This window comes from Buteo buteo, chromosome 2, assembly GCF_964188355.1.
Source record: "Buteo buteo chromosome 2, bButBut1.hap1.1, whole genome shotgun sequence".
Classification (NCBI taxonomy): Eukaryota; Metazoa; Chordata; class Aves; order Accipitriformes; family Accipitridae; genus Buteo; species Buteo buteo.
This window is the reverse complement of record NC_134172.1, coordinates 72,738,479-72,758,277: the sequence shown is the minus strand read 5'-3', so window position 1 is coordinate 72,758,277 and position 19,799 is coordinate 72,738,479.

Genomic DNA, 19,799 nt, shown 5'->3' with positions numbered 1-19,799 from the left:
ACAAAGGAAGTATATAGCACATACGCTTTCTTTAAACTGACATGCATGTTTCTGAAGTTAGTGGCATCTTTGTGTGGTCCCTCTTTTGAAGGCACTGTCTTTCACATCACCGCTAAGTCATAACCAAAAAGCATTTATATCAACAATATCCTTTGGAAGAGTAAAACATCAAGGACATTTCAGGGCTGTCAGTGACCTTGATCTGGGGAAGCATTGCCCTCACTGAGATTTTGGTCTGTGCACAAAGACATAGTCTGTTTTGACTCTCCTAAAGTAGTTAAAATTGCACCTAAGTGATTTCCTGGAGAGAGGCACACATTTGGAAATTAGGAAGCTTAAGTGCAGTCCATATAGGTGTCATGGTAAGAGTGATCTGGGACCACAAGTTTAATCTCTTCCACCCTGGTGAGGGAAGTTCTACTTATTACAAGTTAGTATTTCTCATTTAAAACTAACTGGCACCGTGACCAGAAAAGCTGTATGCAAGCCGGATCCAAATAAGGTGCAACAAATTACACAGTTTGCCTCTTGCCTTTCTCCTTCCTCAGGAAGGCCATAAGAAACTCACAATTCTTCCTTCAAACTGCTCTGAGTACATCTCTAGCTTTCCCTTTGCCTGTCAGCAGGGTAAGTACACAGCCCCCAGGCAGCAATTCTCAAGGTGAGCCTCCCCCAGTGCTTGCCCAGTTGCGGTTCCTCCCCATCCCTCCTGCTCACCCAAGCTCCCTGGGACATGCCCAGCACCTTCCTGAGGCTCCCAGCCGTGCAGGGTGCTCAAGATCTCTTCAAGCTCCTCAAACTCTTCCCATCCTGGTATGCCCAGACTATTCTGCACAGCGCCTGTATTTGGGGTAATGGCTTAACTCGGAGCTAGAGCAGTAAACTGCCCAGATTTGCTGGTGACCGGATGACTATCACAAATCTCTGCAAAATAAGATTGATCTGCATCCACAACGCAAAGGAGAAGGACTATAGTTTATACCTCCATAAAACAGCCCTGGGTTCCAGGCTTGCATAAACCTGGGTAGTGATGGTAGATGAGTTTGGGTAAAATGCAGGGAAGAGTACTTTAGGACTACAGCAAAGATAAATCCTAAGGGCAAACCCAAATAGCTAAAAGGACATTTGCCTCACTACTATTTCTATCTGTCAGCTGCAAATAAGTCCTTTCACATTATTCAATATTCGTTTTAACAAGGTGAGAAATCAGGAGCAGACCAAGATGACTTTTGTAAAGCTGTAATAATTTATACCTATCAAGATGTTTGTTTTTGCTTGGGGTTTGGTCAGTTTGTTGTTAGGTTATTTAGGATTGGGAAAGAGCTGAAGAAAGGTGAATGACATGAAAGGTGACCTGCATCTGGAAAAATACAATTTCAGCTTTTGGGGAAAACTATTGAAAAGGAAACACAGAAGACCCCTTTGAACTGCAGCAGATAGCAATGAAAACAAAATCTCAGAACAAGTAAATTAATAAATAAGTGAGATTGCAGATTGTTGCACAGCCACAACAGGCTGCAGAGTTTATTGTTTTGTTTCCAGACCGAGGTCTACAGAAAAGAAATATATGGGGCTCGGGGCATTTACAGATAATGAACATCCAGACTGAGGAATGTACCCCAAGGTATTTCGGGAATCATCTCACTGACAGAACAGAAATCAGATTTAAAAAAAGCAAGAAAGAAATATGATCTGCAGAGACACAGAGAGACAAAGACTCAAACTGACTAGTAAGTAATGGCATCTTTCCACCCGTAGTACAAATAACTACGTTTGAAGTTTACCGAGGAAGAGATTTCAGCTGATTTAGCCCTGACCTGTTTCTGAAGTTTTGTCTATAGAGTGCAATTGGTGAACTAACAAACTTGCAGGCCTGTTGCCTGCCTATAGAAGTGGCACTGATGCCTGCCTTTCCTATTGCAAACCTCCACCTCGAGGCTGGGTACCTGCTAAAGGCATGCCCTTATGTCTACATTAAAACACGCCGATCATTCAACCAGGTATTTAATCTTCCCAGGCACATTTGTTATCAGGGTAATAGGAAGGATTTTTTACTATTCTTCAAATGGCATTTTTGTTACTCCAGAGAACCTAAAGGCAGATATCTGGGTGCAGGGCTGGTCACCTAGAGCCACAGTCCCTGTGCGCAACACGGCGTCCCTGCCACACGCGCACCCGAGTGCGCCAAGGGCTCTGGCTCTCTGCTATTCTGCTCTGAACCATCTTTGCGATGGTGTTATTTCTCAGTGCAATTCATAGTGATGAGTCTAATACGCAGTTCCAAAAATCAAAACTAAAAGAAAAACTTTACCTGACCCCAACAAGATATCTTCCTATGATATATAATTATTCTTGCTTAGTTTTAGCATGGAGTAACCCATTAATTTTGAATTGAGTAAGGAAAAAAAAAATCTCTCTAATATACATCTTTCAAGGAATGGAAAATGTACCATGACTCCTGCCACAAACCACCTCCACCAATCTCTAATAACAAACATGCTTGAACATTATCGGTCATAAATCCAAGAACGGAAAGAAAAATCTTCATGAACTCACTTCAAGTGCAATGAGCTTAAAGTCATTCTCCAAGAAGAAAAAAAGGCTACACAAGTTGCTTTACAATCAGTTATATTTTCAGCCCTTTGTGTAGCACTGCCAAGCTAACTATAGTGCTGCACTGAATAGAGTTGCCTTCACATTGTACAGGAGTTCAGGTCCTTGAGTACTGTAAATTGAGGTATCTCTATTGACTCTCTATTGACATGGAGACGTTCTGCCCAATCTTTACATCACATTAATCCGGTGTGTTTAGATATCAACTTCAGTTTCTGTTTATCAACTTACAATTATTTAATCAAGAAAGGCTCTTGAAATGCATTATCACACTTTGAAAAATACCACCAAGGATGAAAGAGAGAGGAAAAGCAACAGATGGGTAACAGCTCCAGCAGGACAACTCAATTTCCAAGCAACAAGTTATCACAAGCACATCAGCCTCCCCACAGGTTTCTTTTTAAGTTTAGCAATAATGTGTTAAATGTGCCTCCAATTCGTGAGGAATATCACAGTGTAAACATTTCGTTGAACCTTTGGTAATCGCAGCAAAGCTCACCAAGACGAAGAGCCCTGCTGGGACTCGGCTCTGCCAGAGATGCCTGAGGCTGCTCTGTGTGCTGCGGTGGCCTTCGTCCCCTCAGGACTTTTTGGGTGAGCAGCACCCAGGCAGCAGGGCTAGCAATGGATTTCTTTGCCAAAGAGGTACCCTATCTGAGGCTGAAGCCTGTATAAATTGAACAGGAGGGAAGGGAAACTGGTTTCCTGTGCTGAACTATCACTGCCCATTATTCTTGTGCAAGGGATAACCTCTTCATTCCGTTACAGTTTCTCCATTGATCTTTGGGAGCAGGATACTGCCTGTCTCCCCCCCGCTTTTGATTGTTATCATCCATGTGTACTGTCATCCAGCTGAAAAATAGTTAGGAAAGAAATGTAGCTTATTTGTATCCCCATTCAGGATATGTCTATGGAACTCTTGAATTCTTTCTGTGCTTGAAGCAGAGTATTCCCAGGATTTAATATGCTTTCATGAAATATAGAGAGAATATCTGCTGCTCGAGGTTTATTTTCCCTTGAAATACTTCACAACCTCCCTTCTCCTCTTTTTAGAAGCAGCCTCATGGAGTCAGGCACCTGGTATCAACAAGCACTACTGCTCCAGCTCTCCCAGGCTGCAGAGTGCTTCAAAGCCATATGGAGATGCAACCTGCGCGGCTGAGCGCTTGCCCTGGGCTCCCATGCAGCCCAGCACAGAGCTGGGAGCACACTCCAAGGCTGGAAATAGAACTGCTTTTCTTCTCTAGAACTGTTCTTATATGCCCATACAACTGCTTCTCTGTGTGCGTGCAACTACACGCATGACTTCTAGAAGGGAAGCATTATGAAGAAGCAAAACCAGCAAAAACTAATTTGAGCCTTATATTGTAGCCAAAGCAGCAAAATCTAATTTGAGTCTTATATTGTAGGCAATATTGTGGGAAGTTGGATGCTTTCCTCTTTTAACAAATAACAATATTGGAATGTTTAATTCATTATTGTTTATATTAGCACATTACGTTCCTTGAACTAATGAGGTTTAATTCTTATTGCATCCTATCAGTCTGCTCAGTCTCAAGCTCATGCAAATGACTGGCAAGCCCTTGGTTTGATGCAGAGAAAGGAAAAGCTTGTACTTGGCAGTTACCTCCTTCAGGCAAGGTGAAGCATGCAGCACTATTAATAGCTATTCATTGAATAGGACAGAAAATCTTAAATAATTGTTTCTCCACAGGAGTTTCCATCTTTCCTATGCTAAAAGTCTTTTTCTAGTGGCTCAGAAGATAAAGAAATTTAGCATGGTAGCACCTTCCTCTTCCTGGTGTACACGATAATCTCCAGAATCTCTTACAGGACAGAGCACAGCAATAAGCTCAGAATGAAAAATATTACGTTCAAACCTCCACCTTCCTGCAGACTTTTAGTACAAAGTCAGACCACGTAGTTAAATTCAGATGACACTGAGGCATAGAGCTCTTGCTGGATTTAGGAAGCAATATTTACATATCTGGGCTAAAGTTTAATTGATTCAACTCTCAATTTTTTAAAAACCAGAGATTACAGCTTCCCTAACTCAAAAGGGTTTTGCAGAGATTAAAAAAAAACAAACCACAAGCTGCAAAGCAATCAGGTGCAGTGAGCCCCATAAACACAAGAAGCACTAATCACTTCACACCTTGAGCACCCAGAGAGGGAACTACTCACCCAGGACCAGCACGAGCCGAGCAGCTCTGCAGAGGATGACGGGGTGGGAGCCAAAAGGGAGACCATAGCAGCATCCTCACCAGCACAGGCAGAGCCTAAACAAAGCCAGCTCAGTGGTACCAACAGGTCCAGCAAAGACACAAAGAGATAAGTAGGTCCAAGAGCAACCTGGAAAGGCATCTGCAAGCAGGGTTCAAAGGCAGACAAGGCAGAGCAAAGAGCTGCCCGCACCAGGCAAAAACCAAACCAAAACAAACTCCAAACTCAGGCAAGGAGCAGAGTCTGCCCTAAATGTGGGACCGGGACCAGTGGGTGGGGGTCCCAGGTGATCCTGGTCAGGGCAATGAAGGCCTCAGCTGCAGAACATTAGAGCATTGGTCTTTGTTGCTTTTTATTGATGTTTTGACCCTTAATTTGAGACCCCAAAAAAAAAATTTTTTGAAAGAAAGCCCATTTTGTAATGATGAAGTACTTCAAAATCCTGAAACATTTACTGTCTTTATCATCTTTAAAATATTTCTTGTTTCTAAACATTTTCGTACTTGATAGTTCTCTTAAAAAAAAAATCCATAATTTCTACAAAATATCCTGACAGCACTCATTTTATAAAAGCAGCTAGAAGAAGAAAACAGCCACTCTATTAATCCAAACTAGGTTTCATTTCTTAGTCACTTCTGTCTGCCACTGCTAAGAGATGCCATAAATATTGAGCACATCTCTTAGGACACCCAGGACAGTTTTGTTACTTGGCAAGTCTCCATAAGTCATTCTCCACAATGCACCTTGCTAATGCCACCATTTTTTTTTTCATTAGGGTTGAACAGGAGCAGGAGGCATTTTCTGAGAGCAACTGAGGTGATCAGCAGTTTCAAAATGTCACAGGAAAAGTTAGGGTGGATTTTATAGAAATAAATCACAAGATCTCAAGACGCTTCACCAAAAGTAGAGCGTGTATCAGCAGTACAAGTGACCATCCTACCCAGACCATTCCCTACAGAAAGGAACGGGTTACCATGACACCAGAGTTTGCAAATTTAAAGGAAGAAACAGCAAAATCATACCTGTGGGAATGGCAAAGATCATGTTAAGGAATAGGGCTCTTATTTGGCTCCATTCTTGCTGCAGTCCTCTGGGTCACATGCAGTTCTCCATGCATAATGGAAGAGTCAGCACCTTCTTTCTTGCTCTGCGATGATACAGTAAATTTAACCATCTGCTATGTTTTGTTAGAGCTCGGAGGAAAGGGAACAGCAACAGGAAGAATATCTGGGCAATCAATTGTGCTTCTTATGTGTTAGACAAGTAAATATTTGCATGCGTTAGCAGAGCAGACTGATTTTTTTTTTCTTCCCATTAATGATGATGATATTGTTCTCCAAACTCTGGAAAACTTTGCAGTAGTATCTGAATGGTATTATAATGAACTTAGTAGTAGAAAACAAGTGGCGAGTGGATGGTGAGAACTGCGCCAACATAATTACTAAATAGACCAGCTGACTGATACTCTTACAAAATTCAGAGAGCATGCCTCAGGAGCATCCTCCATGATTCTTGCTCAAAGTTTCTGAAAGTTTTCACCTTTTTAGCTGTGAGTTAGAATCAGAACAACCTGAAAATGAGAAATCAAAATATTTGAAGGCACTTAACATACCTTGCACTCATCCTGGAGAATATCTGCTATTATATATGCATTTATACTAACAACAGAGGCAAAACGAGAGGGGGAAATGCCAGAAAATCTTTCCTCAATAGGAAAGTAAAAATGCTTTCATACCAACCATCTCTTTATTTGAGCTTGCACCCCTCTGTGGACAGCTGTCAGGCAGGAGACCTGATTCCTTCTCCAAGGTGAGGGACGCCTCAGTGTTGATGTCAGGAAGACTCACTTCTGCACAGTCAGTAAAACAGCAGCTCCACATCCTATGTGAGCTGTTGGTCAGCCTGTGCAACCCTCTCTCCCCACAAGATGGGTGTTCGTTACCTCAAAAGATGGGTCATTAGGCCAAGCCGCAGGAATTGTTGTGGCACTGGGGTTGGCAGGGACCTCGAACTGGTTTCAAGCTCTTAGATACCACATACCTAAACTATATACCTCTCTTCTCCAGTTTAGTCGATAAGGGTAAGAGAAGTATTGTGATTTTCAATATGCATTTTAATATACATTTTAAACATACATTAACCATAATGGCAATTTATATTTGGAAGTACTCATTCTGTGGCCAATATACATAAATATTGGGGAAAATATAATTTGAAAAGTGTCAATATCACATACTGACATATTGCATTATTTACTCCCCATGTGAAGGCATACTACTGATGTACATAATGCATATTCTACTGATGTACAGCATACATATATATTTGTTGTGCTTCAGCCATTTACCTGTAATCAGCTCTCCTGCCAGCCTCAACATTGCCACCAGCAAGAACAGTTCTTTGTATCATCCTTCCATTTTATATTTTAAAACTCAGTTTCACAGTTTTAAACTGTTGTCTCACATTAGTTAGAAATCATCTGCTTTTATTTTTTCTGTTCCAGCGTGGCTTTTTTTTATTTTTCATTTCCTGTTTACAGTCACAACCTTAACATCTATTTAAACACAGATACATCCTGCTACCACGAATAATTGAAGTAGCTGATGATTTTAGGTACTCAGCAATTTACTGATTCGGAGAGCACAGTATCTCAGCATACCTTCTGCTTGGATCTCACGGTTTCGCTGCAGAGCAAAGAGAGTTAGGAGTATTTGATCTAGCAAGCACATGTTTTATTAAATTATTGGCATTCTGCAGATTTCCATGGGGTAGTGATGGCTTACATTGCTTATCATTTCCTTCGGCTAAATTGCCTCATTCCGTGTTTGACCATGTACAAAAACAAAGTGCGTACTATGTTTACAGCAGAGACCAGAAGCATTTTAATTCAAATATACTAAATTTCCTGTGTGGTATCTACAAACTCTTATTCCATATTTTTAGTTAATTAATTGATTAATTCAGTATTGATTTAAGTATTAGTACTAACCAGGAAATTTGCTTTATTATAATGATATAAAGAAATGTCTTTCATACTCAAAACAAAAATCTCAAATTTTCAGGTTGGTTGGTTTGTTTTGTTGGGGTTTTTTTTGCAAAGCCTTTATAATACAAATTAGGTATGAGGGATAGCTCTCACCTGGAGGAGGTTTAAATAGTTCTTACACTACTGATATAGGAAAACATAGACAACATAAACAAGAGCTACTAGGCACTCAACGTACATGAAGTAAGTTATGCAGATGCTGTCGAGGAGTTTGAGAGAGGGAATGCCCAGGCAGCCGTCACCTCCCTGCTCGGTGTGTGAATACGGGGGGGGTTGTGTGCTGCTTCGCTCTGAGCCCTGAAAAGAGGTGGAGAGGCTGGATCCACAACCCAGTGGCTCCCACACTGCCCAGGGCTCTCTGTTCACTCTTGGGTCTGTAAAATGACTCCTTAGCCCGACAAAAACCATTTTATTTTTGTAAAGATCATCCTTTCTCCCCAGAGATTGAAATGGCACAAGATGCTCAACTTCACTTCAGAAACCAGCCCTTTCCTCCACGTTTCTACTCCGCTGTCCCAGGTGTGGGATCCCAATATCTGGGAGGGGCACTAGGAACAATTTCTACACATTCTCACAATCTATCGCTGCAAATGGCCCATCGCATCCCCCAGGCACGCTGGGGGTGCTGGCAGTGAGGTCGAGATGCAGCTCGCTCGGCCGCTGCTGAGCGCTGGAGAGGAGCGGTCCGACCGCAAGGTGCTGGCAGACCTGTCGCCTTTCAGAGATGAGGTCCTCCCTCAAATGTCAGTCGTGAAATTTTCACATTTGGATATAAAATACATACTTAAGAATGGGCGATCCGCGCTATCATGTTCCCAGTTCCCCATAGGCAGCAGTTTAACTGAGAAGAGGATCCAGGCCGTCTTGCAGACTGCTCTGCTCTACAGGGACACACAACATCAGATTTTAACAGCAGGAAAACTGGCAACAAACCCTGTTGTTCAGAACATCACCAGAAGGATGTTTTCATTTACTTTTACAGAAAAGAACGTAACCCCAAAAAGAAATCAGCACCCATGTTTGCACTGCTTTCCAAAGGTGACGCTCTTGGCTTTTCTCATTTCATTTCCTTGATGCTCTCAGCTGACTGATTCATACCTGAGCTAAAGCAGTAACGTTGATCTTTTCTTACTATGCAATTAGACATATGTAGGCAGGATTTTTAAGACTTCATGAAAGTGTATGCTTTTCTATTTTCTTAAGAAATGGCATAGGCACTTGCACATGCTCTTTTGTTATTGTATGACCCACTCAACTGCTGCATATCCAGAAGCTGTGGGCACCCAACAGCCTCACAGATTTGCGCGTTCACCATCATGATCTGCTTGGACAATTTGTTCTACTGTACATACTCTGTTTCTGAATTTTAAGGTGTGGGTTTTTTAAAACACTAGGCCTTTCTGCATGCTGAAGAATAAAGCAAAATCAAGAAGCAGGTAATGCCTGAAAAAGTCGAAAAAATAAAATAGGTGAAATTCTGTTTCGAACAAATAAATATGAGTCGCTGCAATGATCTCATGAGAAAGAAAGTTAGGGACAAATCAGGCTTCTGTGTGGCATTTACACTTATGAATGGCTAAAAGTCAATTCAGTTGGTGAACAGGAATGACAAGGGTTAACGACAGTAAGTGTCACTGTATTGAGTGACCTCCAGTTACTCAGCATAAGACACATTTATTAAAGGTTGTTGGCCTGGGGTTTTTAAATGTATGGAAACAGCAAAGGTGTAGAGGTATTTACAGACATTTCTGTGACCTAGACAAGGTGAGATTTCTGGGTAGCCCCATGGCCGTGGCCCCGTAACAATGCACTTAGCACTGTCTTGTCTGTCCAGCCAGTAAATCTGGGCCTGATCAAGATCAATTTAAATGAACTAATTTATTTCTGTGGCAGTGAGTGCCTGATTTTTTCACCTTGATAACTGCTTGTAATACCATCTGATTTGGGGCATATTACTGAAAGCGCTCAGCACACTTTGCCCTCCCCTGTCACTGGAGGGAGGACACGAGGCTCCTCGCAGAACATCTCAGGCTCCTTCTCTGAATCACCCTCAAGATGCTGCCTCTCTTCAGGATCCTAGGGCCAAAGCATTCAAGTTAGATACTTTTATTTTTTTAGTCATCACTGAGAAAAATCTGATATTCTTAACAAAGTCTTTAAGCCATTTTCACAATGTCTTGCTATGTGCCGAGCAGAACCAGTGGGCTTAATGTAACCTCAGTGGGTTACAGCTCCGGCATTGCAAATGGACTTACACCATTGCTGAATTTGGCCCTGTAGTGCCTGGGATGGAATGACGACGTTCACATCTCATAGTGCATCCTTCTCTTTGGTGTTTTGTAACCCTATGAAATGTGAGTCACAAAATGTTTTAATTGACCTGATGCTGTAGGAGTGGTAAATCAGTAAGGGCGTTTGTTATCACACACGGTGGGCTTGTGGTGCAGGAGCCAAACAGGACAGCCTGAATCCTTTCCATATGAGGTTAATTACCGATTATCCCAAATGTTGCTACACTTAGATATTCCTGCACCTGGTGCTTCATCTCTCTGCAAAAGCAGGGGAAAGATGAAGGTTGCAGGGGCCTTTTTCCCTCCCAGTAACAGCTGCCTGAGGCTGATGAGAGGTTGCTTCTCCTACCCGACTTCTACTGCCAACCCCCAAACACTCTGATTTTAACCTTCTTTCGATTCTCAGATCCCTGAGCAATTTCCAGCGAGGGTGTTATTGTCAACACAGTGACCACACGCTCACTTTCTCCATGCCTTTCGGTGAGCCCTGGAGAGGCAGCTGAGGACACCTCAGACCCCACAGCACGGGCCAAAAACCTCTGCCAGCATCTGCCTGTTCTCAGCATCAGCAGTTTCCAGGCTTTACCTCTGCTTTACATCGCCTAAGGCATTCAGACCTGTGCCTCCTGCAGCACGGAAGAACACAGTGCCGGGCTCCCTACGTGACAGCGGCGTGAGCACGTGGGCTGCTCATTTCCCCACATATAGCCCTGTGTTATTGCGCTTACTCATTCACCTCTCATACGCCACGGAGCTCCAGCTTGCCTCTGGGAGAGAGACGGATCAAGGTGCTCGTGCCTTCATCGCACACTCCCCCTCTTTCGGCCGAGGAACGTCACTTTCAAGAGCAAAGACTAGGTGTGGAGAAGTTGCCAGCTCACTCCCTGCTGGGGGGGATTGTGCAGGACAGACTGAAGAAAGGCCACGGGTTCCCCCTGCGGCGCAGGGATGTCCCCTGCAGCCCTCCAGGCTTCCAGAGCAGGTGGTACCTGGAAGGGATGCGGCAGCGTTCCCCTTGGGAAGCACTGGCCCTGAAGCAGCCCCTTCTGCAAGGATGGAATCTGTTCCGACAGGGCAATCCCAGCTTGTAAAACTCACCTGAAATCAACTGTTTAGGATTTGCTCAGTGTCAATTCTATTTATTTAAAATAATGAACAAAAATGTGAAAACCAGGTATCTGCAGTTCATTCAGGAAAGAAAATACGGTATATTCCTGTCTCCCCTCAATGAGGTGGAGACGATTAAAGGCTCTCATCAGGAATGGCACAAATACTAATAGAGCCAGAGACGTTTTATATACAGCACTGCTTCAGCTGACAGCTCAGAATTTCCTTAGGGTGCTTCCCTGATGGAATGAATTCTATCTTCGATCTATACTGCGAGGGGAGGAAATGGATATTTAAGTTATCAGTGTGCTGCTGTGGACTTTTATACTTGTTACTAGTAAAATAATACGAGGAATTCAATGTTCTTGTTTCAGTGGCTTTCAGTGTACATGTTAAAGTGGTACGGCTAATTCTCTGCAACTTAGACCCTGCCACCGCAATCTGCATTACAGTGCCCGCTGTTATCATCGGGCCAGGGAATTGTGAGTGGTCCTGAGCAAGCCTGACGCAGAAGATGTTTATTTGTGGTGGACTTGTGCAAAGTCACGACTGAGCAAGTGCGCTGGAGAAACCTCTGGCAGCAATTCCGATCACCAGGAGCTTGCACTGCATTTTAAATGCAAAATGTCTCTGCAAAATGTATGTGTGTTGGGGAAAGGGGGGATAAAATACACCCATTAAATTGCAGCCTTTCAAAATATGATGTCACAACAAGTCACATCCTATTAGAGGAATCAGAAGATAAATGTTTGCTGTGGGCTGGTGAAAGAAGCCAGGAAGAAAATAAAGCTTTCCACCCTGAGTGTAAATTGTAAAAGATGACTTCTTGTGTTGCCTTGCTTCTGCCAAAGAAAAAAATTCTTTGCTAACTAAGAGGAATACAGCAGAAGACAAATATCACAAAAATAGAGATAGCGACTAAGGCTTTCCACCAGAGAATGTCAGTTATTTCCAAACGCAATTGTGTTTTGTTTTGGTTTCATGCCATACAGTCTGCAGACCAGAGCTTTGCTTTAATCCAAGCAAGCTCACCCAAACCTAGGGCAAAAGGTTTATCGTCTGGCTCTGGTTTCAAACATTGCAGAGATAAGAAACTGTTGTTTAAGAAAGGGAGAATTTTGGCTCTGAGATAAAATTAATGAAGTCTCCTGTTTACACCACTATGTGTTACTCAAGTGGTACCGGGAAGAGGGAGGACAAGGGTAAAGTTTCACTCAAAATTCTCAAGATGCCAGGAACCAGCGGGAGCGCTGCCCAAGCACGGCACCTGCATCAGCGTCTTGGGAAATGGGCTTTTTTTGATATCGTGAACTTTTGCACATTTCCATATAAAAGATGTATCTGGTGAAACTGATGCGTTATGACAGAGCTCTCTTTTTCTTCTCGCATAGCAGATTAAAAGATGCATTGCAGGAATTACACGTTTCTGTCATGTCTTTGATGTGTCCTGCTTTCCACAGACTTATATCGCTCAGAGAAGAGTGGCAGCTGCAATTCTGCCCACCTGGCAGCCATTGACAAAGACAATGAAAGCACTCTAGGCTCTAAAGAAAATGGTTATTTAATTAAAGGAACAGGAAAACTCCCTTTCTTGCAGTAGCTGGCAGCCAGATGGGCTCCAGCATCGTCTTTCTCTTCATTCCTTAAATCATCTTCTGGAGAGGGGGTAAGCAAGGTTGAACAAATAGTTTTATATGCCACATAAATAGCAGGGACGAGCTTCTCAGGTGTGTGTGTCCTGTGGGTGAATTATTGGGTGGGAGCTCTGCAGCACCTACCTTTGCCTACACGGATCTCTTGGGTGTTTAGTAAAAAGTGAATTCATATCTCAGCCTTTCCGTCTGTAGAAAACCTCTGGTCTTCTTGAAGTTTGTAGGAAGTTAATCATCTCTGAAACCATGACCACAGCGTAAACTCAAATGCAGATTACAGTCAGTATGTTTGAACAGCAAAGTGCTCGGTTCTGAAGAATCTTTTATTTTGCTATAAAAGAGTGTCAAGATCTTTTTAAAATATCTCTTCTAAGCTGGGAGTCAATCAGATGTGTCCTTAGAAGCTGGCTCCTAAAGCCTTTGCTGCATAACCTAATATGAGGGTTTGCTGGAGGCATATATTAATGACTTTAAAATGAACTTTCAGCAAATGGTGCCTTGGGAGAACCCCTTTAGCCTGTACTTCAGAAACATTTTGAAATTAAATATAGTGAAACAGACAGCTAGAAAAATAGACCATATTAATACTAATAAAAACCTTAATAGACAACAGACTGCAAGGCCATTAAAATTCTACTCATGGCTGGGAGAGCAGACTGCAAACTTTGGAGACAACAGAGAAAAAAGCAACTAACAGCAATTTTGAAGAGAATCTGATGTGATTGTAAGAACATCAGCTGGTTCTGCCTTGGTTGTTGTTAACAGACTCTGTTGTGATCCCCTGCACAGCAGAAATATAACAATGAAAGACAAGGCACATAAATCAGCAATCAACTCTTTCTTCTTCTCATCACATCAGTAAGAGCTAAATGAAATGAAGATCTGGGATACTCCCCCGAGCTAGTTCTGCACTGCTTAAATTGCACCCTAATCTACCGTATTTATAATGCAAGTAACTTCAATGGATTAGGTTCTTCGAAATTCGGTGTAATTTTGTAAAACAAAGTAATTATGAAGCTAGCACTCTCCAAAGGGCTATTAAGGCCACAGCTTACTAGTGACAAAAATGTCTGATTCCATGGAAGTTTGAATCTCCTGATCAGTATCAGTACATCATAAATACTTTTTTCCTTCATTTTCATGGTGGGCACCAACACGTTCTTTTGTGATCTAAAATCTCTTTTAATACAACGTATCTATTGCTGTGTTCTGTAGAAAATGCTTGTGGCATGGGGGAAAACTGGAAGGAATGATGAAAATTACAGTATTTTAGGTGGAAATAGACATCCTGATACCTTTGCGTGTTTTTTACCTCACTACACACTTCGGATACCTCCATAGGTGTTCATTATGCACTCCACTGATTGATCACCAAAGGACAGCTTAAAATGGCATTTCAGCAGGACCCTGCCAGGTGCCAGTAAGAGACAAAGAAAATAAAATCTAGCTAGAACTTCTGATTCTTGAATATAATATGGTTCATGAAAATTGACAGCACATGGTGGGAAAACAAGTGATATCGCCATAATGCAGCTGGAAAACTCCACTAAGTATCATCAGGGTAAGAAAAACAACCTTCTTGCTTTCATTCACTCAGAGGTAACTGATTAATTCTTTATTTTCAAGAAATCAGTTCAAGCTGCCAGTCTAGTTTGTATTTTTAACAGATGTGTGGCATTGCATATTGGCCAGCTGCCCACCTCCGAGACCCACTTGTTCTCTGGGAAGTTCCCGCTTTGCTAGAGAGGGATAGAAACTCAATTCTGACAGGTTAGTATAAAATAAGACAATTCTTACTGTTCTTGGACTTAGTACTCTTCAGAATGTGTGGAGAGGCCCCTATTTTTCACAGGAGAAAATGGCTTGTTGAGTTCCGTAGGAAGGGAGCACGTGAGGGATAGGAAGGAGTGCTCTCCCACCGCTGCTGAAGCCATAGCGGGTTGGTGAGATGCCTGTTCTTGGGTACCAGCTCCCATTTCCATCCTCACCTGCCTCAGGGCAAGGACTTTCCTATGGAAGCGAGCTAGCCAAGAGTTGGGAATTGCAAGGCAAAGGAATGCTTTTTTCAGGGTCTGATCTCCCAGGACTGAGACTTTGCTCTGCAAACCAGGACGACAGTGCTCCCTCCCTATGGCAGACGCTGAAAGGAAAGTAAGAGTTCACCGAAAAATCCTGAAGCTCAGACGCTGCCAAGGCTGGCACACCTAGCTAAGAAGATAGACATTTAAATGGTAACGCTATGTAGTTCACCTACTTTTAGCCCATTTCTCTTTACCCTAATCAGAGTCTGGCACTTAGACAATAAAGTGCTTCCAGCTCCAGCTGACAATTCCCTTTTTGAGGGCATCAGAAGAGTTATAAAAGAAATGTTCCCTTGCACAAAGAACCAAAACAAGCAGAGTTCAAATGTGTTGCAATGTCAAAAGTATGTTCTGCTTCATTCAGCAGCAAGAGAGCTCACACTTACCTGTACGGGAAAGCCAGCACAATTATCTGTTCGAGTAACTCTCCAACTTCTTTGACTTAGGCTTTTCACAAAGGAAAAATAAAAGCATGTAAATCTGATAACAAACTGCTATGTCTGGAAGGAGAGGGGCTCTTTATTTCCCATCAAGATGTTTTTACTGAGCCACTATGAAAATGCACCTTGATGTACTGTGTCAGAGACGACATTATTTGGGAATTTTGACAAGAAACTGCTCATTGACTTGTTCACAAGCTGCAAAAGTGATGAAAAATAAAATGCAAGAAAATAAATTACAAAGCAATGATGGTTCAGGTCTACTTGCAGTTAAAACAAACAAACACCATTCTACTAAATGATTCCTTCCTAATGACACTCATTAGAAAGTGCTTTGGATCAGGTTATTCTCTGTAGTGAGGGGGAATCCAAGGAGATGTCACAGTTTAGGAAGATGGAGAAGGAACAGTGCAATCTGCAGGAAATTGCGTGGACGACAGGGACAGGGTCTAAACTTCTCACATACTGCCTGTGCATTTCAGCTCCTGGCTTTCTCTCCCAGCAATTGTCTGCTGTTTTGTATGGTATTTCCCTGTTCACAGAAGCAGCAGCCAGATTTCCTATCCTACACACATTTGTTCAGCAAAACAGTGCTTGATCCAACTTCGAGCAAGCCAAAAGTTGATTTAACCTGCAGCTGCTTCTAATAACTCCAAGCGGTCAAAGAGCAGAGGTTGCACATAGGTGGTACATACTGACAGATGCATCCAAAGGATCCATATGGCATCTTTGCTGGAGAGCCACCGCGGTAGTGGCTATCAAAAAAAAAAAGAAAAAAAACCTTGTTTATATTTTACTATCATAAAACAACTTGTCTCCAGCTTATCATGTTGCTTTAAGTGTAAGTTTCACTCCTTGATTATGTCTGGCTTGCTTAGATGCATTTTGAATGATTTCTCTCTTGCTTTCTGACCAGTAGTCTGGTTTTGTCTTCTTTCTCATTTGCAATAGGCCTGGATGAGATATGGCTCCTGGGAAAAGAAGTAGCATCCCAGCTCAACACTGGAAATCAATACAATTAGATGCTATAAATCTCGTTTTTCCTGAAAAGAAGGGGTTGTATTTTGAGATCTAAATCTGTAGAACCTTCCCACATTTTGTAAAGCAGCTGAAACCACATCTGCAAGTACCTTCTGGAGTACCAGGTTTTATATTTTTGGCTTCTGTGGTAGATAAATGAACATGTGTCAAAAGCAGAAAGAGCATTCACGGCCTTTCATAGATAATGATGCATCAATCTTGACTCTTCTAATAAAGCAAAAAAGCTAGCATTATTCTTCAGAATCCCCTAATCATAATCAAACAAATTAACTAGCACAGAAACATAATCAAATAATATGCAGAGTTTTGTTACCAGCCTATTAGTAGATCCAAACAGATTTAAAAAAAGCATTGTAAGCCTTCCTCTCCTAGATTTTCCTTCTGTATTTCTACTGGGCTTGGATTTCTTGACTCATTTCATGTGTTACAGACCTAATGTTTGCATTGACATTAGCAGTGACAGACAGTAATAATGCCATTGTCATTCGACACTGAGTTCCTGCAGTCCCAAGACTGCTAATAAATGGTTGCCTGATCCAAGCCCAGCAATATCAATGGAGAGGATTCCTGCTGCCTTCCGCGGCTCAGTTGTTCACTTCCTCAGTTTAAGTTTGAATTAAGAGGTGACTATTGCAAATAACACAAACATCACCTGGGCTTGCTCAAATGTCAGCTTTTATTTTGGGCTGTGTAGCTCAAGCAGGGAGCCTGGAGGAACCCTGACACTGAAGGCAACCTTTTCTTATACAATCTGCTATATGCTCTTATTTAAACAATGGCTCCTCAGGAAAACAACATGCTGTCACATGAGGTTCCCCGGGGGAAAGAAGACACACCAAAGAGAGAAACAATCTTCTGCAAATGCATCTACTTAATGGCTTCTTAATTCCAGTTTTCTTACAGGTAACAAGTTTTTCCAGCCAAACTCTCCCCATCTGACATGAAGTCTTTGTCAACAATCAAACAGCATAAGCCTAACTGGTTAGAAGGTAATGAACAATCCTATCCACGTTTGGCAAAACTATGTAAAACTTAAAAAAAAATCCAAAACTTGTGTAAAACTCAAATCCAAAAGTATTCTTGTTACTGAACCAGGTGTAAAGGTTTCCAGTGTCAAAATCTGCCCATGAATTTTCATGCCTGCCTTCCCTTTGTTTCCCTTCTGATTCAGGCAGGGCTTCACACCACAACTCAGTGATCTTCATAAGCCGACATAGCTTGGCCCTGATGTCAAAATTCTCCCCTTTATCTGCTCCTGCCTCTGCTTTGGCACTCTCCGTGCCAGCAGACCCGGAGTGAAGAAAACCTGGGAACTAATTCAAGTTAAATAAACCTGACAAAAAGCCAGACCCAAACAAAACATTCCGCAAACCCAAGTTCCATTTTAAGCAGATCAGTTTTCTGCTGGTAAAGAGCAAACGCTCTCTGTGATGGAACGAAGATCTAAAGACAGAGATCTAAATCAAGGTGCAGCCTATTTTTTTTTCCTTTTTCCACCACCCAAATGAATATGGTTTGGGATTGATGCATTCTTAATATCCAGCAGCATATTGGCATCTTAGGAGCCTCGTTAACAATGGAAAGCTGAGCTTTAAGTACCTAGGTTGCCCTATGGGAAAAACTTTCATCCAGTTCACTTGGTGCCAGATCAGGCACTGGTGGCTAAGAGGTGGATTTCAATGTCAGAAATCGTAGTTCTTCAGTAAACCTTATCTCTGGCTTTAAAAACATTGACTGAAATAGAACGTAACATCTGGGTCTGTGTAAACCCATCCGGGTTTTTTTTTTTTTAGGTATTTAGTCATCAGCTCTAAGGATCAGGCCCATGTTAACAGGTGTATTGTACTTTTCTTGCTAGCCAGTCAGTTGGACAGATATACATGTAAGCATGAGACTGAAGAGAAAATCCATTCTTACATGCTGGTGAACTGTGCGGCTTCAACCTGTGCACCTGGTTCTGCCACAAATGAAGACACTTCAGCAGAGACCACTGAGCGAATAAAGAGATAAAACAAAAGCAATCAGAAAGCATCAAATCTTCCAAGACAATTAAAGTCTAATTAAGTATTCTGTTCTCACTTTGAACCATAGATCACACAATTTAAGCAATTTTCCACAAGGATTTGACAGTCACGTGTGGCAAAGGAAAAGCAACTTTCAATTGATTTTATTTCACTCTGTAAACAAGTAAATTGAATAATACATGGGGATAAACAAATGCTAGAAATAACAGACACCCCCCCCAAACAAAACTAAATGGAATTTTTATTTTATATATTGCTGCTCTAGGTGGAACCTGGCCTTGGATCGATCCTTATTGGCTCGCTGCAAAAGGTCAGCAAAGGTCTGCCACAGAAGCATTTTTTCTTGCAAATATTTGCTACCTTTCTGGAGTAGAGAAAAGGATAGACTGTGCTAGAGACCTGCCATGGCTTTCAGGAAGGAAAATGACTCAACCCCTCTTAAAAGTATGCATTCTACTTTTCCTTTGGTTTGATACTGAAAATGCCTTTGGTAAGGACTCCAAATGTCTCAAGAAGAAAGGGAAGAAAATAGTAAGAATGTGCAGTTATCCCAGGTCAAAGCATGTCACTTGAGAGTATTTCTAGTAAAGCAGCTCTGCCTGGCTATTGTGCCAAATCAATCTTCTTTCCCAACCACAGGAATGCTGCTTGTGTCTTGGAGGGACCACCTCCAGTGAGTGTGAGTCCAGCCCATTCCCCGCTGATGGATACCTTTGGATAAAAGAGAGGGAGAGGTTTTTTTTTCTCGATAATTTCCACTGAAAGTCTGTATCCAAAGAGGAATCCCGTACTTTTGTGCCCTTCCAGTCCACATCAATGACCGCTGGTTCTCTCATGGGAAGGATCAGCCGCTGCTGGGATCCTTTTGACTTGCGTTGTGACCTACAGGGTCTGTAGAAGAGAGCCGACAACCAGAGGCTGGGAGCAGTGATGGACCGAGCCAAGCGAGTTTCTGCAGCTCATCTCCGCAAGGCAGGGCTGTGTGACATTGTGCTTTTTGTGGGCTGCCACGGTTGCAAGGTGCGGTGGCATCTGGAGAGACCACGGACTTGTTTTTTCCAACCTATCTCTTCATTTGGCTTAAGAAAGGTTGTCATATTCCTGGGCTTTATGTGGACATCACTCCATAATAGCCACTCTTGTTCCTCCTCATTGCCTATGTCCAGGGGCATTCCAGTAGCTGAATACAGAGAGTTCTTCTAAGCCTACCCGCAATACACTTAAAAGGCACATGGAAGTCTGGCCTGGTCTTCATTTTGAGACAAATACACAAAGAAAAGG